This window comes from Doryrhamphus excisus, chromosome 11 (assembly GCF_030265055.1).
Source record: "Doryrhamphus excisus isolate RoL2022-K1 chromosome 11, RoL_Dexc_1.0, whole genome shotgun sequence".
NCBI lineage: Eukaryota > Metazoa > Chordata > Actinopteri > Syngnathiformes > Syngnathidae > Doryrhamphus > Doryrhamphus excisus.
This window is the reverse complement of record NC_080476.1, coordinates 14,901,481-14,927,643: the sequence shown is the minus strand read 5'-3', so window position 1 is coordinate 14,927,643 and position 26,163 is coordinate 14,901,481. Positions and strand designations below refer to the sequence as shown.

Below are 26,163 nucleotides of genomic sequence, written 5' to 3'. Positions count from 1 at the left end.
ATCAGATTTACTGAGATACGTAAAGGGAGGGATGACTTAAGACACTTTAAAATCATTTTCAATTGTGAAATCATTGATTACTACTTTGATAGGAAGGAACCAAGAAGAGAAATAAAAGTCAGGCATCAACGTGCCGACAACGGGGCCGACAACGGGGCCGACAACGGGGCATCAACGTGCCGACAATGGGGCCGACAATGTGGCATCAACGGGGCATCAACGTGCCGACAATGGGGCCGACAATCGGGCCAACAATGGGGCATCAATGTGCTGACAATGGGGCATAAACAGGGCATCAACATGCCGACAATGGGGCCAACAATGGGGCATCAACGTGGCATCAACGTGCCGACAATGTGCCGACAGTGGGGCCGACAGTGGGGCCGACAGTGGGCCCCGGGGTCTCTGTGCATTCAGAATACCATGACTAAAATGTGGCCGTGTTGCAGATGGAGTGGCCCATGATGGCCCATGATGGCTGTGGTGTTACGGTAAGAGCAGGCGTATGTAAAGGACAACTAAGACGTGAAAAAGAGATGGTGAAATAATATAAATATTACTTATGCATACGATATATAGTCATGGGGAAAAAGCACTGTAGATTTGCACATATAATTCCCACTATGTCCTATACATGTTCTATATCTGTATAGTCTGTGCTTTCCTGACTAGATATTTGGACTCTTCCATGGGAGGGGCGGGGGGGTGTTTATGCTTTATTTATGTCCCTTCATGTGTGCAAAATGTAGTTTTGTTTAACCGCGTTGCAGCTCTGTGAAAACAGAATGTAAATGTGGGATCTTATTGATTCATTGTGGCCTGTGGGAACATTTGATGAATTATTGATAAGATCTCCTGCCTGGTGGCTATTTGCATTTTACTTTAATGAGATATTTGTGCTTCTGTTGAGGTCCGTTGTTTCGTAATATGCCACGCGTTACTTTTACCTGGGTATTTTATACTCCTACAGTACTCATGTATGACAGATTGGGTCATATTTGACCGAATTTAACCTGTAGGATCAGAGTCAGATTAGGAGATGAATAACCCAAAGCTACAAAGATGAAAAGAAATTCACCCCCCCCCCCACACACACACACACCTTAGGGAATTATTTGTAGAACCACCATCTCCCCCCTTTCCCAGGTTATCTCCTGGAGCATCAACACAGAGCCCGACTTACTGACTTTTCAGGAAGCATCCTCACCATCTCCAGAGGAAGACGATGGGGGCCTGTGTACCCCCACCTGCCTACCCCCCCGCAGAGACACATTAAAGAGCTCCAGAGTTTAAATCTTCCTCCAGGAGATCGCTCACAAGTCCCCTGTCAACGCCTGTGAAGCTTGGCGCCGCCAGGCTGACGGCGGAGCTAAACAGCGACAAATCGTGGAAAGAAAAACCCAGAGACTCCGATGGGGGAACATGGAACTTTTGTTATGAATAAACCATTTTTTTGTTGGAGCCATGAAAGCTATACATCACATATACGGTACACTGAGCGTTTAGTGCGTTCATACCACACTTGATTTATGAATAGATACCCGATCTAAAATCGGTTTCCTTTACACCAGGGGTCTCAAACTCAATTTACCTGGGGGCCACTGGAGCTAGGGTCTGGGTGAGACTGGGCCGCATCAGGTTTTCAAAAAAAAAAAATGCATTTATTAAAAACAGAAAAATATACAAACTTTTTCAGTGGTTTGGTTCCGATTTTCTACAATAAAAGCTCTGATAAAACATTCCACTGTTCTCAAATATCTTACTTTTTATTTTTCTGCACAAAATAAGATGAAAAATATATAAACAAATCAAGAATAAAGAAAATCAAATCAATCAGTAATAAATAAATATAATAATAATAAAACGGCAAATAATAAAAACTTAGGAAACCACATATAGTTGGTGGGTAGACAAATTATTTTTTTCATATTAAAATGAACAAAGCATTATTAGAGCCCTGTAGACATGACAAAACACGACTATAGTCACATTTATACTCTTTTTATTTACAACATATTGCGCAACTGCAGGGTCTTGAGACACATGCTAACTCGCAAACTAGAGAGCTAGCGACCTAAACGGGTAGCCTTCGAGTTATTTCCTTTAAACTTAAATAGCCAAAAACTTACCACTTCCACACGGATAGGGAGGATAACTATTAACAGTTATTTAACCTTTAACATGAACATTAATCAAACGTAATAATTTTTTCTGGGTACATGATACCATACAGCATCCATATCAAACTTGCGCGGGCCGCACTAACATTAAACTTTCATATCAAGGCAGGGGCCTCAAACTAGTGTCCTGCGGGCCACATTTGGCCCATGGGCCGCGTGTTTGAGACCCCTGCTTTACACTAATCTCTTTAGAAATAGCCGAATATTTGTCAGGTTTAAACTCCTGTAAAACACTTGAATGCAAAAATACAGTGACAGTGAAACCACATACCCAATATACCACATACCCCTACTCCACTCTTTCGGGGGTCCCTACTACATGGTCGTGCAACTTAAAGGGGGGGGGGGGGGGGCAGTTGTACAAGCTGTATTTGTTTGTCTACGTGTGTCTATGTGTGTGTGTATATGTGAGAGTAATTACTTTTATTGTTTTACGAGTTCTTATCTTGACACATTCTTGCAGGATTAACATGAACATCTGCAGGTTCGCTGTTGGGCGCATCCAGGCACCTCCAGGACCTGTTGGGTCTCTGATCAGGGTCACAAGAACCTTCCTTCTTCAGCACATTTTAACACTTTCTATTATCCAAGCAAATGGATATAAGGGTGATAACTAACATTATATTCATTCTAAATACATTTTATTCTAACAATATTTGAATTTGAGTTGAATGGGTTGTGTTCAATGTCACAATTACTCTCGGGTTCAGAACAAAACCCCCACGAAAATCTCCTGTAGTCTACAATGAGTGCAGCTCCGTACCGATGCTAATTTGATCCACAGTTAAAGCTTTTATTGCAAATCATCTGCTTAGCTTTTATGGCTCCGTTCTAATCAGCATTTATAGCCCATGGAGTGTTTTTCTTTCACACTAATGATGATCATTGTACAACGCCGAAGCAGAGTGTTTCTTGGCGCTACGTACTCGCTGCAGAAATAAATGACTTAAATGAGCGGTGCGTGCATAAGGAAGTTGGAAGATCAATCCAGAGCAATGTTGCCTCGAAGTCGCGCGTACGCGATCACACACCGCACAGAGCGCATAAAATTCAACACAGCCTGAACAGCAAGTACAATGAACACATCATTTATTCTGTATCGTTAGGCAATTGAACTCAGTGACACCCTTCAATGTCCCATGTTGGGTCCTCCAAACAGGCAGCTTGGAGCATTGAAGGAGACACGGACTTTGAACCCAGCAGGAAACTTAATTTGGGCTGAGGATGGTCCTGTGTCTTTATGGACAGCCAATGGGATCCATTTTGTGGGCCAACCACTGGACTTTTTTTTTATCCTTGAGGTGAGGTTTCATGACTGTCTTACTACGTCAAACCTTAGCAGCAATGGTAAATAAACTAGCACCTAAACACACCAAAACCGCTGCTCAAGCTCTGCAAAAATTCTGTCCAATGGACAGTGATATAATCATTATTATCATTATTAATATTATTATAGTATTAGTAGCATTTGTATTAGTAGTATTAGTAGCATTCGTATTAGTAGCATTAGTAGCATTCGTATTAGTAGCATTAGTAGCATTCGTATTAGTAGCATTAGTAGCATTCGTATTAGTAGCATTAGTAGCATTCGTATTAGTAGCATTAGTAGCATTCGTATTAGTAGCATTCGTATTAGTAGCATTCGTATTAGTAGCAGTAGTAGCATTCGTAGCATTAGTATGAGTAGCATTAGTAGCATTAGTATGAGTAGCATTAGTATGAGTAGCATTAGTAGCATTAGTATGAGTAGCATTAGTAGCATTAGTAGCATTAGCGGCGGTAGCGGCGGTGGTAGTAGTATTAGTAGCATTAGTATTAGTAGTAGTAGTGGTATTAGTAGTACTAGTGGTATTAGTAGTAGTACTAGTGGTATTAGTAGTAGTAGTGGTACTAGTAGTACATTTAAAAATCTATAAAAAAATATCAAATTATTTAGGGGGATTAAGAACATTTTGGCTAACTAAAATAATAAATAATATTTAAATAATATTTTTAAATAATAAAATAATTGAACTAAAATGGGCTTAATGGGTATCAATCGCTCGCAAAAACAACAACATAACTTTCCCACCATGTTTATGTGTAATCTACAAAAAGAATTAAAGAGAAAAAAAAACGCTAACATAAAGTTCATAACCAACCACTCAGTAACATCCGTGACTTTCTAACTTTTTTTTTTTTCTCTTCTTCCTACCCGGCGGTCATGTTTTCTCAGTATCCATACTAAAGTAGTCGTCATGGTAACACAAAGCCTTCCACCATTGTGGATGGAGGGGCGGAGGGGCGGGGTGTCCGGTGGCAGCCCCACAGCTGCTCTAACAGCTGTTATAAAGAGGGTTTGTCTGCTATAATGAATATGGTTATGATAGTCATCGTAATAACAATCACATAATTATGTTTTTATATCTTTAGAATGCACAGAAAATAGAAAGTCAATGATTCTGGATGATGGGCAAAATTCCAAAAAAAGCACAAAACGGACACGCTGCAATCGATTGTGTGTACAGTACAGCCGCTCCATGGCAACGAGGATGAGTTAGTGGTTTACTGCCGTTTGACTGCATGACAGACAACATAAGAGCAAGCGATGTGATTACTACAACTCAATAGGGAGCGTACAGTCCCAATACCGTTATCAAGATGGGATTGCCAGTGCATTCTTCATATTGACTCAGGATGATGTCATATTTTGTTGCAGCATAACATTGGTTATGTACTCCCCGGACCTCAGTAAGCCAGACAAATGGAGTGGGATTGAACCTAACAAAGTTGACAGAAGGTTAAAATTAAGTAGAGTTCATCTCCTGGGTCTTAGAAGACATGAAGTTGGTTAAATGGATTTACCTCAACTGCCCCTCTGTCGCTGTGCAATTCTTTTCCCCTGTTAAATTATTCAGGCTTAGATTCCGCACCGCAATATTTACCACACGCTGCAGTGTAAACTCTCACTGACCTTTCACAGTCGCTTTTGCGTTGATTCATGCTAGTGCCACCTGATCAAAGATATTGTTTACATTCAACTGTGAAATCATACCGGCTGCCATCGTTAGCGTAAGCTAACGGTTCATGTGCTTTGCGTTCACTCGTGCAGTAGCCCCGGGTAGCCAATGGAGGGACAAGGAAGCCAATGGGTGACTACCACTCAGATACATGCAACCAAAGTGACTGATGCACCGAGTAGGATGTCGGATATCGGCTTTATTGACGATAAATTGACGTCAAACTCACAATTTCCGATTCCCATAGCAACCGAAACACGAATATTTTTATTGAACATTCATTCATTCATTTTCTACTGAGGGTCGCGGGGGTGCTGGAGCCTATCCCAGCCGTCTTCGGGCGAGAGGCGGGGTACACCCTGGACTGGTGGCCAGCCAATCACAGGGCACATATAGACAAACAACCATTCACACTCACATTCATACCTATGGACAATTTGGAGTCGCCAATTAACCAGTGGCTAACAGTCTAAAAATTAAAAAAAAATCATTTCAAGAAATGCTGCAAATGTTTGACAGACAATATGAATGGCCTGCAAGAAAATACGTGTCATTCATACCTATGGACAATTTGGATCTAGCATGTTTTTGGAATGGGGGAGGAAACCGGACATAGGAACTCCACATAGAGATGGCAGAGTGTGGAATTGAACTCGGGTCTCCTAGCTGTGAGGCCTGCGCGCTAACCACTCGATCACCGTCCACCCGATTTTAAATACTAGAGGGAGTGATGCTATGTATGCATGTATCTGTACTGTACAGATTGAACTTGATCACAGTTAATCACAGTTTCCAAATGAATTAATCATGATTAATCAGCATGACACACCAAGTCTGAAATATGCCCATTTTTGCTGTATTATATTTAAAGAAAGGATTATATCCAGTATACGTACAGATTAACACGTAATGACATTACGCATCGACAGCTTTGGACACCCTGGACTGGTAGCCAGCCAATCACAGGGCAGATACAGACAAACAACCATTCACACTCACATTCATACCTATGGACAATTTGGAGTCACCAATGAACCTAGCATGTTTTTGGAATGGGGGAGGAAACCGGACATAAGAACTCAACATAGAGATGGCCGAGGGTGGAATTGAACTCGGGTCTCCTAGCTGTGAGGCCTGTGCGCTAACCACTCGATCACCGTCCACACGATTTTAAATACTAGAGGGAGTGATGATATGTATTCATGTATCTATACTGTACAGCTTTAACTTGATCACAGTTAATCACAGTTTCCAAATGAATTAATCATGATTAATCAGCATGACACACCAAGTCTGAAATATGCCCATTTTTGCTGTATTATATTTAAAGAAAGGATTATATCCAGTATATGTACAGATTAACACGTAATGACATTACGCATCGACAGCTTTGTGTTGTTTACAAGTCGTACAGCTTTGTATAAAAGGTGTTTTGAACGCAACATTGCTCAAGGGAACTTGGGGAATCAACGAGCCGCTTGGGAGAGCAGCTGTAAGAGCTCCGACTGCGTTCGGAGGGGGTGGGGGACAATATCCCCCCCGTCAAGCCGCACACCTTGAGGGAGCGACAGTTTTAATCATGATTTGTTTGTTTCAGCCCACGGTGACGGAATAACCACAAGCCTGTCGCTTTCAATATCACAAACACAATGACGAGTCCTGAATTGTGCTTTTGTGGCAAACGCATGAGAATTAGAAACATCTTATGTTGCCGTGCATGATACAACACAGAATTCATTTTTTTTTTCTCGATAGATGGTGAGACTTCAGTACACAATACCGTATTAGCAACAGGTTGGCTGTGTAGGAAGTCAACATCACCTCGCAAATCCGTAAGACTGCCTGCTAGGAGGGCGCCGATGACCCTTGAACCGTCTGATTTTGTCCCCTTTGCTATCAGCACAAAAGCCAGACGATGGCGGGTGAACGCGCGACTGATTCAACCGCCGCTGTGTAAAACTGCCTCATCAGCCGTACTTCCCCTCGGCAGCCGCAGGAAGTACATCCATCCATCCATCCGGATTGGTGTCGATGTTAGCCTTCCACTTCAGATCCTGAGACATTACCGATCCCGGGAACTTAAAGATCTCAACTACGGGTCAGTGATTACAATTTGCTGGCCAATCACAGAGCTGTAAAAAAGCCTGCAAAAAAAATCATGAAGTCATTCATGGCATGTTCTCCTCCAATTCCATGTGGAAGTGGTAAGTTTTCAGCTTAAAAAAAAAAGGACTCATTTGGTTTTCCTGTTTTCTGACCTACAAGAGAAAGCTGTAAGTAACAATATATCGGTATCCTGTTCATTTTGTGTAACAAAAAGGGTACGGCAGCTTTCCGGAAGTCCTCGGAAACGCTTGGGAGTGTGACCGGGAGTGTAGGGCCGGGGAATGGAGTAAATTAGGTGGGAAGGAAATCCACTGAACCACTACAGGAAGAGGTGAAGAGGATTTCTATGTGGTTTATTGCGTGTAGCTGCTCTATGGGAGTGCAGACCTCACAGCTAGGAGACCAGGGTTCAATTCCACCATTGGCCATCTCTGTGTGGAGTTTGCATGTTCTCCCCGTGCATGCGTAGGTTAATTAACGACTCCAAATTGTCCATAGGTATGAATGTGAGTGTGAATGGTTGTTTGTGTTTACGTATGTGCCCTGTGATTGGCTGGCCAACAGTCCAGGGTGTACCCCGCCTCTCGCCCAAAGACAGCTGGGATAGGCTCCAGCATCCCCGCAACCCTCGTGAGGATAGGTGGTAGTAAAATGAATGAATGAAACACTCATTTGAGTGTTAAGTTGTTGTGTGATGAATTTAGTGCTGTTGATAATGTGTTCTTTAAAAGATGACACAGTGTGTCAGACTGTGCACATGAATACGGAATCAAACCGTGACCGTGTCGTCAGATAAAAGATTTGACAAGATGGCAAAACGTTGCCAGATTCCCCCTCAACGCCACAATTACGAAATTGAAATATTTACACATTCCCTGCAGGACAGAAACACAAACCCACTTAGCCTCATTCTATTCCAGTTCCCCATCCTACTGTCTGCGGTGTTTGATTAGCACATTCACGCACACGGAACAAGCACCCCCCCCCCCTCCATTCCATTTCCTGCTTGGCGGCTATAATGAATCTTTTATGATTTCATAATACATCTACTTATTCCCCCTTCTGTTAAAATCACATTGCACCACCTGGAACCACTTCAATTTGGCTTTCTTCTCATTTGCTACATCTTCTTCCCATTTTGTTCAGTATGAAATCTAACATTGCAAATGTAAAGTGGGGAATTTTTTTTTTTTTTACCTCTGTGTTGGAATTGTCTACATCAGGGGTCTCAAACACGCGGCCCGCGGCACTAGTTTGAGGCCCCTGCCTTGATATGAAAGTTTAATGTTAGTGCGGCCCGCGCAAGTTTGATATGGATGCTGTATGGTATCATGTACCCAGAAAAAATTATTACGTTTGATTCATGTTCATGTTAAAGGTTAAATAACTGTTAATAGTTATCCTCCCTATCCTTGTGGAAGTGGTAAGTTTTTGGCTATTTAAGTTTAAAAGGAAATAACTTGAAGGCTACCGTTTAGGTCGCTAGCTCTCTAGTTTGCGAGTTAGCATGTGTCTCAAGAGCCTGCAGTTGCGCAATATGTTGTAAATAAAAAGAGTATAAATGTGACTATAGTCGTGTTCTGTCATGTCTACAGGGCTCTAATAATGCTTTGTTCATTTTAATCTGAAAAAAATAATTTGTCTACCCACCAACTATATGTGGTTTCTTAAGTTTTTATTATTTGGTGTTATTATTATTATATTTATTTATTACTGATTGATTGATTTTCTTTATTCTTGATTTGTTTATTTTTCATCTTATTTTGTGTAGAAAAATAAAAAGTAAGATATTTGAGAACAGTGGAATGTTTTATCAGAGCTTTTCTTGTAGAAAATCGAAACCAAAGCAAAGTTTATTCATTTTTCTGTTTTTAATAAATGCGTTTTTTCGGGGTTTTTTGGAAAACCTGATGCGGCCCAGTCTCACCCAGACCCAAGCTCCAGTGGCCCCCAAGTAAATTGAGTTTGAGACCCCTGGTCTACATGAATTCAACAACCTGCTGCAGACAGACAGCCAGAAGAGGCTGTTGCGTTGGCAAGTGTGTGTGTGTGTGTGTGTCGACATATGACGGCCATCCACTCTGCAACAAGAAGCCTTTAACAGAGCACAGCTGAAGAGATTGAGAAAAGCTTGGGCTGGAGCCCCCATTTGGTAATGACTTCTTTATAAATGTTCAGATGGATTAAACCTGTGGCTCAGAGAGGCTGCTTGACAATAAAAGACACGCAGCAGCAGCAGCAGGAGGAGGAGGAGAAGCCATCTTGCCAACTGCCGATATTCCTTCCACGCCTCTCCTGAATGTTAAATTGGGATTTATTGTGTGGGAAAGAAATTGCTCCGTATGTTGGAATGTCCTCACTGCAAATTCTGCGTGTTTAATGCAAGTGATTTCATCTATTGCGGTAATTGTGTGATGGAATTGAACTCCAACTCGACATGTACGAGGCGTGTGACAGTACATTGTGTACAGCGTGTACATTCATCTGTTAAACATAATGAATTATTATAAAACTAGAAACTAGTTTTATAGAATAAAACTGCTGGCCGATGATTCTCCAATACAGTAGAGCAGTGATTCCCAAAGTGTGGGCCGCGGCCCACTGGTGGTACTGCAGGTGGGCCATGAGAGGTCCGTAAAAATATGATTAATTTTTGCAAAAATTATTTTAAAAATTTTATTGTAAAATATTTTTAAAAATATATATATTTATAGGCCTAAGTAATAACCTATTGAGTGTTATTGACCTGTCACAATATTTTAGTAACCTTATACCTAGCTCTCTGGTCATCATGCTAGTTATGTAAAATTATGAGAATTATTTTCGTCTGGTGTGTGCGCCATAGATGAAAAGTTTGGGCTTAAATCCTGAATCTGATAATAATAATTAAAAATAAAATTTAAATTAAATTAAAAATAAAATTTAAAAAAAAATTATTTATTTTTTTTAAATTAAAAAAAATTTTTTTTAATGTAAACAAATTTAAAACACAATTTAAAATAAAATTAAAAATACAATACATACACAAATACAAATATTAAAAATATTAAAAATATTAAAAATATTAAAAATATATAAAAATATATAAAAAATAAAAATAAAAATATTAAAATTTGAAATTTAAAAATGAAAAACTAATCAAAACACAAAATAAACAAAAAAACAAAAATAAACAAAAACAAGAATAAAAAAATAATAAAAATAATAAAACAAATAAAAAATAAAAATAAAGTGCTCTGAGAACACAGCATTTTGTGTATGTACTGTTTATAAAATTTCTCTCTTGTGTGTACACAACAGATTAAAAGTTTGGGCTTAAATCCTGAATCTAGTGACAGCATTTTGTTTATGTACCGTTTATAGGACAAAAGTGTGCCGCGGGCATTTTTTTAGATTTTCAAGTGGGCCCTGAGTTGATAAAGTTTGGGAACCCCTTCAGTAAGAGAATTATCGTAAATATTGTATACGTGTCATAAAACAACAAACCTTGCATTGCCCAACAACAACAACAACAAACGTGTGCTATTGGTTATTCTGACAGTAAAAACTTCCTGGCAGAGCCGCGGATTGGCGATGATAATCCATCATAGCCTCTACCTGGTTTTGGTTTCATCCGCTTCATACGAGCAGTTTGGAGACCAGTGGTATCCCGCCGGAATCTGACACACATAGCCTGACCTGAACACAAGGAAATATGAATCTTCCCTGCCCTCATCCTTGTTGTGCCACCCCCCCCCGGGAGAATGCCGCCCCTGGGAAATTGCACATGTGGCCCATATCTAAAACCGGGGTGAAATATATCGATTCACCCCAATGCGACTCAGTGAGCGACACACGAACACACCACAATGATAAGCTAGTTAGCATACCCTAACAATGTCTTTTTTGTTATGATTTTTTCCAAATACTTTTAAAAGTACCCAAAGCAGGTCGAGTATGGGATATAGTAGTACTTTCATCACATTCACCGCCTAACAAAGAGTCCCTTAAATACTTTTCCTTGTGATATTAGTTCACTGACAAAGCAACCTCGGGCAGTATTTAACGGAAGGTTTGTTTTCCGAGTCCCTCCATAATTAGAGAGTAAAATTTGCGCTCGCCTTTGGGCTTCTTGCAGCGTAAATTTAGAAACACTATCTCTCCCTTGTCCAATTTATTTGACATGGATTGCTTCCCTTCACGCCAACGAGTCTGGTAAAGTTTCCCCCCTGAGGATTCAAACTCATAATCATCATTCATGTTGTGTTTATATGCACGTACGACATTTGTTCTTCTTAAGTTACGGCCATCGGTAACACAGCTAAAGTATGCATGTTTGTGTTTGTGTACCTGAGGGTTCCATGTGACTGGATCTGCTCGTCCTGGCCTGAAAGTCGGGGAGGTGCGAGGAGACGAGGAGGGAAGCTGAGCAACTGGGAGTCATTTTTCCACGGACGGTGTCTACTGGCCAGATTACCTGTCAGATTGGAAAAAAAAAACACGTCAGACACTCTTGACAGGCGGCTGGGCCCAGATATATGTACATCGTGATGACACTGGCCTCGAACGTGACATACAATCAAAAAACACATACGGTACACACTAGGAGTGTCACAATCACAGTAATCATTTATTTTTTGTAGTAAAATAAAAAGGCATGCAGCAGGAATTCTGGATTCTGGTAACTGTGGAGTTTTTTTATACTATCTGTAGGGCTGCACGGAGGACAAGTGGTTAGCGCACAGACCTCACAACTGGGAGACCTGAGTTCAATCCCACTCTCGGCCATCTCTGTGTGGAGTTTGCATGTTCTCCCCGTGCATGTGTGGGTTTTTTCCCGGGTACTCCGGTTTCCTCCCACATTCCAAAAAAACATGTTAGGTTAATTAGCGACTCCAAATTGTCCATATGTATTAATGTACCCCGCCTCTCGCCCGAAGACAGCTGGGATAGGCTCCAGCAAACGCCCGCGACCCTCGTGAGGATAAGCGGTAGAAAATGAATGAATGAACATTAATAGAGCCCTCTAGACATGAACTAACACCCCTATAGTCAACTTTACACTCATATTCCCCAATATAGTAGACATAACGAGAGTAAGGGCTGCACGGAGGTCGAGTGGTTAGCGCACAGAGCTCACAGCTAGGAGACCCGAGTTCAATCCCACTCTCAACCATCTCTGTGTGGGGTTTGCATGTTTTCCCCGTACATGCGTGGATTTTCTCCGGGTACTCCGGTTTCCTCCCACATTCCAAAAAAACATGCTAGCTTAATTGGTGACTCCAAATTGTCCATAGGTATGAATGTGAGTGTGAATGGTTGTTTGTCTATATGTGCCCTGTGATTGGCTGGACACCAGTCCAGGGTGTACCCCGCCTCTCACTCGAAGACAGCTGGTAGAAGATGTATGAATGAATGTGTGTAGTATTGAACTTCATGAAGACAAATCGTTGAACCGAAGGTGAAAACTACACAGGAAGCAAAACCACAGGAGACACTGGTCTGTTGTTAAAGTGGTATGATTTGAAGACAGCAGTGCCTGTTATTTTTAAAGCGGTTTGAAGGCAAGGGGAAAAGGGTGAATTGGTGACTGATGGTGTCAAACGGAGAGGTTGCCGGAGGAATAGAGGATTTTTTTTGGACAGGAGCGCCGTTTCGTTGCGATGTGTACGTTTCCTTGGCGGAGACTTGGCTCGTTATATGTGAAGCATTTACACCTTCAAGCATTTTGGCTTCCAGTGTGAGGTTGGAGATAGTCCAGTTAAACAGCTCAGATTCAGGGTGTTTGTCAGTCTCGTCTTATAGCGCGGATCAGTGGTTTCTCAACTCATGGTGTGTTGTCTTTACGCAACACACCATGCACACTCTCACAAATGAAGCACAAAATGTCAATGCCAAGCATGCTATTTGTATTAAATCTTCCCAACAAGTACAAAGTTACTGAGTTAGTATGTGGCTATATTGAATGTTAGCGGTCGAATAAAAGCAGACCTGGGACTGGACTTCCTGTCTCACCTTGGTCGGTTTATTTTGTGATTAAGTTTATTATGACATTTTTACAGAGTTTCTGATAAATTTATCTGTCATGATTCATTCTCGCCGACTTCTCAGGAAGAAAAGTAACTCAGGACTACAAATAAACTCGATTCTCGGTGTGTTTGTTTCAAATTGGCCATCATTTCGTCAAAATAAAATAACTTTAAAACTTTGAAAATCAGGGCGAGACCCTCACCGTGTGTGATTCATGGATGCGTAAAGCTCGACTATGGTCTCGGTGTGCCACGGCAGCTGACTGTGAACTGACTCTTTTGGGTTGCGGCGGACCGATCAGCAGCAGAAACCGCAGAAAAATACGTGCTTTCACTTTTATATCCCCAAAACACCAGAAAACTCTTCAACGACAACAGAAAAAGTCGCGAGTTAATCTTTGAGAAAATATGTTGAAAGTCAACAAAGTTAGCAACCTTGGTGCCCATGTCGGACTTTTATAGTCAAACATATTCCCCTTTAAACCATTTCACCCCCGTTTCATATTTTCACCGATATTAATTTTTCCATTGGTGCCACAGCAATCACTCGTCCAAATCTGAAAAAAGAAGGAGGCCCTGAAATGCGAAGGAAATGAGAGAAAGCTTGGCGGCAGCTCTTGAGCATGAATAAGTTAATAACTGGAAGAGTTGCATGTGACTACAGATGAATATGAATTCTTGGGAGACTGCCAAGAGTCTTCGATTGGATAAAACTCTGTCAATCCCGCAGAGATTTTCAGATTAAAGTTGACAGGAAGTAATGGTAATGGTTTAAATTTCATTTGAACATGCATCAGATTACAATTGAATGCATCATATAATCAGTTCACAGTTCCACATGTCCAAAAGGAGTAGGAAGAAGCAAAGCTTATTAAATCCTACCCCTCCATCTGGTACTTTTACAATCAGTAACTGTTACATTTGTTCACTTCCTGCTTTCCTAATGTAATTTAATTTTTTAAATGTAATTTTATTTAATTTTATGTAATTTAATTTTATGTAATTGTATTCAATTTTTATTATTATTTGTTTGTCGCATACCAATTAATGTTTTATTAAAATTAAATTAAATTTCATAACATCGTACTTTATTTAACTTGCATAAAATCGTACTTTATTAAGCTCGCATAAAATCGTACTTTATTAAGCTCGCATAAAATCGTACTTTAAGCTCGCATAAAATCGTACTTTAACTTCAATAAAATCGTACTTTAACTTCAATAAAATCGTACTTTAACTTAAATAAAATTGTATTTCATTTAATTTAAATAAAATTGTATTTCATTTAATTTAAATAAAATTGTATTTCATTTAATTTAAATAAAACTGTATTTCATTTAATTTAAATAAAATTGTATTTCATTTAATTTTAATAAATTTGTATTTTATTTAATTTTTATTAATTTATTCATTTTTTGTCACATACCAAAGTACGAGGTGATATGACCATACAATGACATAATGGGTAACATAGTTTTGGGTACCATAATGGGTATTGTTTCTTGAATTGGCTCATCGTTGTGCAATGTTTGAGGTCCTTACTCAATCCATTCCATAGTTTGATTCCACATACTGAAATGCTATGGCTTTTTAACGTAGTCCTAGCATATAAGTGTTTCAAATTTAATTTAAAAGTGATGCTAAAACACACTTTACATAGCGGCCATTGAAAAGCTGTTGTCTCCATAATTCAGCGGGTGGGCCGTCGTTGTGCGAGACGGTCCATTGGCTGCGTCAGACAACCAAGGAATTCATAGCAGGCTCTGCCATTCATACTCGACTGCGCTGGTTGGCAGATGGCACGTCGCCGTGACAAACGTATGAAACGCTAACTACATGATGTCAGTTCCAACTCCGGGGATTTGCCGACTCAATGAGGAGTCATTGTGTGATTGTGTGTCACATCCGCGTGTCAGCTGCACGAGGAGGTTGTTTGGCGCTCGCTGTCAAAGCGCTGCTTGCTGATGTGTCACTTACACTGTTGCGAGTGTGGGAATATGTCGGGGAGGGTGTGCGGCGAGACGTTACATGTGTGAACTAAATGTAAACTAATTTGTGTTATTGTATTGATTAACTCAAACTAACTCATAGGATGCTGGAAGGACTACTGTGCAATTATTGTACTCAATCTGTTTTACCACAGCAACTAATTACCAGAGTAATTAGCACAAAATAAACAGTGGGTTGATGTTACTGGAAAAAAAAGTACTGTTGTGAAGTATATTAAAGTATCTTTTAGAATCTTTAAAATTGTAATTTTAACAATTAGTGAGTACAACATTTAAATTGAGATTATATACACAATTTATTAACTTATTAAAAAAACAGTTTGGGCAATTAAATTATTGCGCCAATCAATTTAAACCAATCAAAATCTACTAGGACTTTTCCCACATGTCCCTAATTTCCTATTTTCTCTGATGGAAAATACATTCATTTTCTACCACTTTTTCCTCACAAGGGTCGCGGTGGGTGCTAGAGCCTATCCCAGCTGTCTTTGGGCAAGAGGCGGGGTCCACGCTGGACTGGTGGCCAGCCAATCACAGGGCACATATAGACAAACAACCATTCACACTCGCATTCATACCTATGGACAATTTGGAGTAAAAAAAAATTGGAGTCAAAAATTGTCAACCCATCGGAAAAAATCTCAAGAGGTCACACTGTGTCATCTTTCAAAGGACACATTACTAACAGCACTAAATTCATCACACAGCAACTTAACACTCAAATGATTCATTTTCAACAATTAGTGAGTACAACATTTAAATTGAGATTATATACACAATTTATTAACTTATTAAAAAAAAACAGTTTGGGCAATTAAATTCTTGCGCCAATCAATTTAAACCAATCAAAATCTACTACGACTTTTCCCACATGTCCCTAATTTCGTATTTTCTCTGACAGTTGTCCCATTGCACCACTATTGGTGGAAAATAATAATAAATTTTTCCCAATTGCAACACTTATTATTCTACATATCCCAAACCTGGCATGGCTGCAATCGAGTGGAAAAGGTTCTCCTCGCATTCTGTGTGGAAGTGGTACATTTTTTGGCTTTTTTTCCCCCTTCTTTTCCACTCTGTTTGAAACATATTAAATTCAGAATAAGTAAACTGTAGAGATTCATTAAAAACAAACTAGCTATGTCCCTGCAGAGATCCCATAGCCTGCGAAATGTGATGGAAGCAAAGAATAACAGGAGTGTAAACGCGACTCCTGGGGTATTATTTCATGTCTACAGAGCTCTAATAATGTTCAAATGTAGAAAGTCAAACAGGTTTTACTCAAACTACCAAAAATGTATTTTCATAATATTGAAAATTCACTTATCGTGGTAAAGGATGGATTACTGTATTTATACATTTCAACATTTTGTGTGCTAAATCTTCAGCCGGTGGATAGATTTCAACATATTTAGTACAGTTGTCCCTGGCGGAAAATAATACTAAATTTTTCCTTATTGCAACACTTGAAAATGTTCTCCTCTCATTCTGTGTGGAAGTGGTACAAAGACTAACTAATTAAAAACAAACTAGCTATGTCCGTGCAGAGATCCCATAGCCTGCGAAATGTGATGGAAGCAAAGAATAACAGGAGCGTAAACACGACTACTGGGGTATTATTTCATGTCTACAGAGCTCTAATGTTAAAATGTAGAAAGTCAAACAGGTTATTAAAATAATCAAAGTACAAAAAAAAAATCCTTTTAAAAATATTGAATCCTAGTTTGCGGAAATTCACTTATCGTCAGGTCTGGAACCAACCAACCATGATAAACGAGGGATTACTGTATTTATACATATCAACATTTATTGTGCTAAATCTTCAGCCGGTGGATAGATTGCAACATATTTCTGGGATATTTCTACATTTCAGTTCAGGTTTCTCAATCCTAACGCCATTTCCACTGAAACCGCTTCATCTATTTATGATTAAATTGTTTGGTTTCTACGCTGCGACCGTTTTTTTTTTCCCCCCAGCAATTACCTTATCAATCTGACCACGCCACACGCTTGCTTTTCGCTAAACAAATGCAACACTAATATCACGGTTATTTGCTCGTTTGAGTCGCTCGGCTGGAAAAATCAATGAACTCACAGTAGTACATAATCAATAGGAAGCAGAAATAGGCTGACAAGATGAATGTGTAGCGGAGAAGAGTCTCTCTGATTCTCTACACTCGGAATAAAATCAGATCAGCAGAGCGGTAAAAAAAACAAACTCTCTTAGCTGCTACCGGAGTAGCAGAGCTTTGGTAACATTTTGGCCGTTCTGTAGCTGGTACTACAATCACCCATAGTCCTTCAAAATAAGGCTCGGATTCATACTCGTTTCTGTCTTCTTTCCTCGTACACATTACTCGAACACATTACTAACAGCACTAAATTCATCACACAACAACTTAACACTCAAATGATTAATTCATTTTACTACCACTTATCCTCACTCGGGTCGCGGGGGGGGGGTGCTAGAGCCTATCCCAGCTGTCTCCAGGCGAGAGGCGGGGTACACCCTGGACGGGTGGCCAGCCAATCACAGGGCACATGTAGACAAACAACCATTCACACTCACATTCATACCTATGGATAATTTGGAGTCAAAAAAATTGGAGCCAAAAATTATCAACCCATCGAAAAAAATCTCAAGAGGTCAACAGTCTGACACACTGTGTCATCTTTCAAAGAACACATTACTAACAGCACTAAATTCATCACACAACAACTTAACACTCAAATGATTCATTCATTCATTTTACTACCATTTATGCTCACTAGGGTCGCGGTGGGTGCTAGAGCCTATCCCAGCTGTCTTCGGGCAAGAGGCGGGGTACACCCTGGACTGGTGGCCAGCCAATCACAGGGCACATATAGACAAACAACCATTCACACTCACATTCATACCTATGGACAATTTGGAGTCCAAAAAAATTGGAGTCAAAAATTGGCAACCCATCGAAAAACAATCTCAAGAGGTCAACAGTCTGACACACTGTGTCATCTTTCAAAGAACACATTACTAACAGCACTAAATTCATCACACAGCAACTTAACACCCAAATGATTAATTCATTCATTTTATTACCACTTATCCTCACTAGGGTCGCGGGGTGCTGGAACCTATCCCAGCTGTCTTGCACACCCTGGACTGGTGGCCAGCCAATCACAGGGTACATATAGACAAACAACCATTCACACTCACATTCATACCTATGGACAATTTGGAGTCGCTAATTAACCTAGCATGTTTTTGGAATGTGGGAGGAAACCGGAGTACCCGGAGAAAACCCACGCATGCACGGAGAGAACATGCAAACTCCACAAAGAGATGGCCGAGGGTGGAATTGAACTCTGTTCTCCTAGCTGTGAGGTCTGCGCGCTAACCACTCAACCACCGCGCAGCCGCTTTAATGCTCGTTTGCAATAAATAACTTTTTTTTTTTTTTTTTTAACTCAGTCCCCTTTGTTATTTTTTAATTTTAGGTCTGGACTCGATCCGAGGTCCACCACTTAGTGATCCCTGATCACATTATTACTGAACTTATGCCATCCGCAGACATTCTCCCAGTGGATGGGTGGTATAGACAGGAAGCCATGTTTAATCAAAGGCTAATCCGATAATTGAATGCAGATTTATTCAAGCCTGTGTGCTTGGACTGGATTTAAAATGCGCTTCTGGGAGCAGGGAAGCGGTGGTGGTTGGGGTGTGTGTGTGGGGGGAGGGGGGGGGCAGTCATCTGCCATTGTGCGTCGGATCACATGCATATTGAAAATTGATTCTCAACGCTTTTCAGCAAACCACTGTGGTTTATGTGTCACATTAATGCCTGCCCTGCTTTTCCAGTGCGGAGCACCGGGATTAAACGTTGCAGGTTCCGACTGTCAACGTGTGAACACATTCACCTAACTCATTTGTGAAATTTAACTTATGTACCATATTGTGTGGTATCATCAAAACGATATTCCAGTCTGATAAATCCAATCTAGTTTAAGTTACATAAAAGATCTCATAGGCCAGGGGTCTCAAACTCACGGCCCGCGGGACGCTAGTCTGACGCCCCCGCCTTGATATGAAAGTTTAATTTAATTTGTTTCATTTGTTTTTTGATTTGCTTATTTATTTTTCCATCTTATTTTGTGTTGAAAAATTAAAATTAACATTAAACATTTATTTAATAATTTAATAAATAAAAATTAATTTGTTAATTTGTTTCATTTGTTTTTTGATTTGCTTATTTATTTTTCCATCTTATTTTGTGTCAAAAAATAAAAATTAACATTAAACATTTATTTAATAATAAAAAATAATTTGTTAATTTGTTTCATTTGTTTTTTGATTTGCTTATTTATTTTTCAATCTTATTTTGTGTCAAAAAATAAAAAATAACATTAAACATTTATTTAATAATTTAATAATAAAAAATAATTTGTTAATTTGTTTCATTTGTTTTTTGATTTGCTTATTTATTTTTCAATCTTATTTTGTGTCAAAAAATAAAAATTAACATTAAACATTATTTATTATTATATACAACATATTTAATCATTTAATAATAAATAAAAATTAATTTATCATAATTTATCATAATTTAATGTTTTATCGGAGCTTTTCCAAAGAACCAAAGCACTGAAAGGCTTTAGTGGAATTCTTCAGGTGCCCTGGTATATTTATGGTGGCGACGGCCATGCCTTAAGGTAACACTACTTCAGAGATCATGGTACTTTACCAGCGGAAGCCTTGGACTAGACTTAAATAACAACAACTTACAGTTAAATGTGGAAGTATTGGTAATATTTCATTTGAACATGCATCAGATTACAATTGAATGCATCACATAATCAGTTCACAGTTCCACATGTCCAAAAGGAGTAGGAAGAAGCAAAGCTTATTAAATCCTACCCCTCCATTTGGTACTATTTTCACATTTGTTCACTTCCTGCTTTCCATTACAGTTTTTTTTTGTTTTTTTATTTTTTGTCCCGTACCGAAGTACAAGGTGATATGAGCATCCAATGACATAATGGGTACCATAGTAAGTGTCAATATAGTGATATATATACATCATGACTGGTTCAAGACTCTTCATCCTTGTATTTAGCAAACATCAACTGCTTGTATTGTTTCTTGAATTGGCTCATCGTTGTGCATTGTTTGATTTCCTTACTCAATCCATCCCATAGTTTGATTCCACATACTGAAATGCTATGGCTAGCATAACGTAGTCCTAGCATAGAAGTGTTTCAAATGTACTTCTTCCCTGAGATCATATTTCTCCTCTCTTGTAGAGAAGTATTGGATGACATTTTTAGCTAATTGGTTATTTTTAGCCTTATGCATTATTATTTTAGCTGTTTTAACATGGAAAATAGTGTTCAGGACATGAAGCAAAGCTGTCAGACAATTCACTTTTTTTCTACATAACTGTCCGCTGGACACCTCCCTGGTGAGGTGTTCTGGGCATGCCCATCCGGGAAAAGGCCCCTGGGGCAGACCTAGGACACAATGGAGGGATTACGTATGTCTCACAGGGAGTGCTCCCTGTGGAGCTGGAGGAGAGGGCCGGGGACCGGAAAGTCTGGGTTTCCCGACAGACTGCTGCCACCGGCGACCCCGGACCCGGATAAGCGGTGGAAAATGGACGGATGATGGATGTCAGCTACAATTGAACGGATAACTTTTGTTCTAGATATCTTAACGCTGAGTTGGTGTATCCATAATTGGATTAATAAAGAAGACATCAGTGTGATGGTCGACCCAAACTACCGTCGCATTTGACCGGTACCTCGTGATTGACACCCCCCCCACCCCATTTACATGATACAGATTACCACCAGACTAGCATCTTTATTCTATTTTTTCCAGTGTTTCCATGTTTACAAGTTCTCGCTAGTTCTGGTGACGTTGCCTGCTCTGTTCTCTCAAGTAATCGCACAATGATGTCTACTCAGAGAAATTGTTCTCCAAGCGGATGTCTCGTTTCCTTGGACTTCATGACCATCTGTATTCACGGAGGAGAGTCACCCTGGGATTCACTTCTAGTGAAAGCCCATTTCTCCTGCATTGATGTCTCATCTGCGCTCCTGAGGCTGCTTGATGTCCTCCTTGTCTAGCTTCTGTTCTTTGGCCCCGAGCTACTCCTCTCTCTCTCTGAAGGCGCAGATGCGGTTTGTAATGCTTGTGCGGTTGAAGAATGATGAAGGCTGTGCAGCAGAACGGAGGTAACATAAAAGCAACTTGTCAGACCGGGTGCTTTACCGCTGTGGAACAGATGGCAGATGGTTGTTATCACAAGTCTTCATATCTGATGGAGATAAGGCTCTTGTCAAACAGGAGCTATGGATGCTATAGTCTGTTTTACCACCTGTAGAATGTGGACTGACGCTAATCATTCAGGATTGGATTATTCAGATTTTTCACAACACAACGTTTTCTGCTTTTAATCTCTATAATTGGGCCGTTTATTGGTAAACAAAAATATCTAATTTGCCCTACATTGCAGTCAATCACCTTAGTATTTACACCCTTACTACATCATTATTATTTATTATAAATTATTGGTACAAATTACTGTTTACGCTGTACATTGTTCATATTTGATGTCATCTATTTATTATCCACTTTATTATTATTATTATTATACGGGAGCCAGGCAACAACATTTTGTTGGCAATTTCAATGCTGTGTTTTTGTGCAATGACAAAGTCTATCCATCCATCCATCCATTAATCTAATCTTACCTATTATCTCTTCATCCATCCATCTCCCATCCATCCATTAATCTAATCTTACCTATTATCTCTCCATCCATCCATCTCTCCATCCATCCATCTATTAATCTAATCTTACCCATTATCTCTCCATCCATCTATCTCTCATCTATCTCCCATCCATCCATCCATCCATCTATTAATCTAATATTACCTATTATCTCTCCATCCATCTATCTCCCATCCATCCATCTATTAATCTAATCTTACCTATTATCTATCTCTCCATCCATCCATCCATCTATTAATCTAATCTTACCTATTATCTCTCCATCCATCCACCTCCCATCCATCCATTAATCTAATCTTACCTATTATCTCTCTATCCATATATCTCTCCATCTATCTCCCATCCATCCATCTCTCCATTAATCTAATCTTACCTATTATCTCTCCATCCATCTATCTCTCCCCCATCCATCCATCTCTCCATCCATCCATCTATTAATCTAATCTTACCTATTATCTATCCCTCCATCCATGAATCTAATTTTACCAATTATCTCTCCATCCATCCATCTTAATATTATATATATATTAATCTAATCTTGCCTATTATCCATCCATCCATCCATCCATGAATCTAATCTTACCTATTATCTCTCCATCTATCTCTCCAGCCATCTATGAATCTAATCTTACCTATTGGATGGATAGAGAGATGGAGAGATCTCCATCTATCTCTCCATCAATCTATGAATCTAATCTTGCCTATTATCCATCCATCTATCCAGCCATCCATCCATCCCAAACCAAGAGGATCTTACCAATGCAAATACCTACCCCACTCACGGTGCAACCAAAAACAACAAATAACGGCCTCACTCTACAATAAGGTACACAAAAATACAATAGTTACTTAGAGCCTTTTTTCCACCAACCGTGGGTGGTCTGGAAGCGCTGTGTGTGTGTAGTGTTCATCATCCATCATCCTGACTTTTATTCTCCTTTCTATTTTCTCTATTAAACTACAAGGGAAGGCTTCCATTCTGTCTGAAATGTGTTATTTAAAAGCTGCTCCCCTTAAGGTCCGGTTCATCTCCCTTTCTGGAGCCATTAGCTCGGCTAAAGAAGAAGTGAAGTAGTGAAGAAGTGAAGAAATACTACATCACGTTACCGTCTGTGGCTTTTATCTTCCGGTGACATCCAATAGAAGCTTATTCCTCTCCGTGGACACTCAAAAGATGAACAACTTGGACTGGATCAGTGACAGATACACAATGTTTTGTAAAGTAATTCCTGGTAAAATACGTCTTGCTCAAGGGAACTTCGACGGGACTCAGAGAGAACAGAACAGCTAAAGTGTTTACCACCACTACATTATTCACTTTGATTATCTGGAGGAAATGATTTTGGCATCCCTCTTTGTGGATTACTTGCTGATGAGGACGAGGTCTTAATCATTGTTCCGTCTTAATTTGGTATAAATCGCTGTACTATTCCAATGTGCTGAGTTGCAAACAAACAACCACAGGTTCAAAGTCTCCTAAGCAGAAAAAGAGCAACACCAGGGTGGTTGATATCAATAAATGCTATCATTTAATTCACTATGGAGGACCGGGGAGTTTGATGTGAAGGTTGGAAGAATTAATTATAGCAACAGAGCGTGGAGATCAAAGTCCCGGCATTTTAAACAAAACTATCGCACAAGTCTTGTTTGTTAATCTGATTTTAGTTCCCAGTCATAACGTTTCATTTAATCAATGGTCAAAATACTTAAACATGCCAGCATTGGGTAAATTATATGCCAGATTATTTTGTTGATATAAATGTGTTTTGTGATAATATATCACATGCACATACGATTAATTTGCACCTAGTATGACTAAATAACATAACTCAATGTACTCAACTCATAACTCCTTATTTCTAAAATCAAAAATACTTCAACTTGCTGATATAGGCTAAAAATAACCAATTAGCTAAAAATGTCATCCAATACTTCTCTACAAGAGAGGAGAAATATGATGTCAGGGAAGAAGTACATTTGAAACACTTCTATGCTAGGACTATCCCATTCTGTCATTGGATGGTCATATCACCTCGAACAAAAAAAAATATATATATATATTTTATTTTATTTTATTTTAATTTTATTTTATTTTATTTTATTTAAATTAATTTATTTAATTTGAATTAATTTTATTTTATTTAAATTAATTTATTTAATTTATTAAATTTAATGTAATGTAATTTAATTTAGATTAGGAAAGCAGGAAGTGAACAAATGTAACAGTTACTGATTGTAAAAGTACCAGATGGAGGGGTAGGATTTAATAAGCTTTGCTTCTTCCTACTCCTTTTGGACATGTGGAACTGTGAACTGATTATGGGATGCATTCAATTGTAATCTGATGCATGTTCAAATGAAATTAAACCATTACCATTACGTTAAAATACCAGCAGCATCGTGAGCAGTCTTTTCAGCTCCGATGTCCCCCCTACCATTATGCAAAAGGGCCCCCCCATCCCTCAGCAGAACCACAACAAGTCAGCAGAACAAGGTAAAAGAATCCCAGCAAGTCAACATCAAGCATCCAATCAATGGATTGACAAGGCAGCAAGTCAATCAAACATACGTTCTCACCTGAGGCCATTCAACAAGATCTCTTCAGATTCTCCAAGATTGCAATGAAAGATCCGCAATATTCCCAAAGACTCTTGGATCTGGCAGACCCGCTGTCGGAGTTGGAAGCCGCTAAGCAAGATGCTTGATGACACCTTCAGGGCCTGTCATACATAAGCCCCTTTTTCCCCGCTGCTGGAGCTCTACCCAGGAAGTAGGAAATACCCACGTATCAAGCAAATACTGCCTATGGCTTTTCCTGTATAATTCTTATTTCTGAATTACATTATAATAATCTGTTGCTTCTGTTGCATCAACCTCATTTACATAAAGACTCCTGCTGTGCAAACTCAAAAACACAATGTGCAACCGGAACCTTTTAGTTTCAGGAACCATGTTTACCATTTGGTGGAAAAGGGACTTTATGTTGATAATCTCCCCGTGTTTGATTCCCTATGGGTCCAAAGTGTGAACATTTCCTCCGTTTTCAAAACAGCCTCTACAACCCGCAAGGGTTCATCACACCTAGCTTTCTTTCTGGAGAACTGATGCTCATCGGGATTCAGTATTCTCTTAAGAATATGGGGAGGACTGGATGGGGCGGCGGGGGTCACTTTTAAAAAGGGACAGCAATATTTTCTCAACCGCAGGTGCAAAAAGAGGTAAGCTTTATCGACCTACATTATGGTGATTAGCCACTAAGAACAATTTGAAGATGCCCTCGTCTTTGAGTAAACTAAGCTGGAGCCTATCCCAGCTGTCTTCAGGCGACAGGCGGGGTACACCCTGGACTGGTGGCCAGCCAATCACAGGGCACATATAGACAAACAACCATTCACACTCACATTCATACCTATGGACAATTTGGAGTCGCCAATTAACCAGTGGCTAATAGTCTAAAAATAAATAATTCATTTCAAGAAATGCTGCAAATGTTTGGCAGACAGTATGAATGGCCTGCAAGAAAATACGTGTCACAAACGGCAATTCCACAACTTTACAGAGTGAACAATGATATAATATATATAATAAAAGGCAATTTTTCCTTTACTATGTCATGATATGCTATCATCATTTTTGGACTATTAACTAATATATTTTGTGGCCGTATTCAACCACAAAACAGTAATTCATTCATTCATTCATCCATTTTCTACCGCTTATTCTCACAAGGGTCACAAGGGTGCTGGAGCCTATCCCAGCTGTCTTCGGGCGAGAGGCGGAGTACACCCTGGACTGGTGGCCAGCCAATGACAGGGCACATATAGACAAACAACCATTCACACTCACATTCATACCTATGGACAAATTGGAGTCGCTAATTAACCTAGCATGTTTTTGGAATGTGGGAGGAAACCGGAGTACCCGGAGAAAACCCACGCATGCACGGGGAGAACATGCAAACTCCACACAGAGATGGCCGAGAGTGGGATTGGTCTCAGAGCTGTGAGGTAAGTGCTACCCGCTTGACCTCCGTGCAGCCCTAAAATAAAAAAAACTATATTAGGAAAGCAGGAAGTGAACAAATGTAAC

At 39.6% G+C, this 26,163-nt stretch overlaps 1 protein-coding gene across 10 annotated transcripts in view; it reads right to left on the bottom strand.

The window, feature by feature from the left end:
• Positions 1 to 26,163, bottom strand: part of auts2a (activator of transcription and developmental regulator AUTS2 a) — a 356,846-nt gene that overhangs the window by 306,149 nt on the left and 24,534 nt on the right. For all 10 annotated transcript variants that reach the window (XM_058086259.1, XM_058086252.1, XM_058086253.1 and 7 more), the window contains exon 3: positions 11,615 to 11,741. The gene's annotated coding sequence lies outside the window, so the exon portion shown is untranslated. The remainder of the gene's footprint in view (positions 1 to 11,614; positions 11,742 to 26,163) is intronic.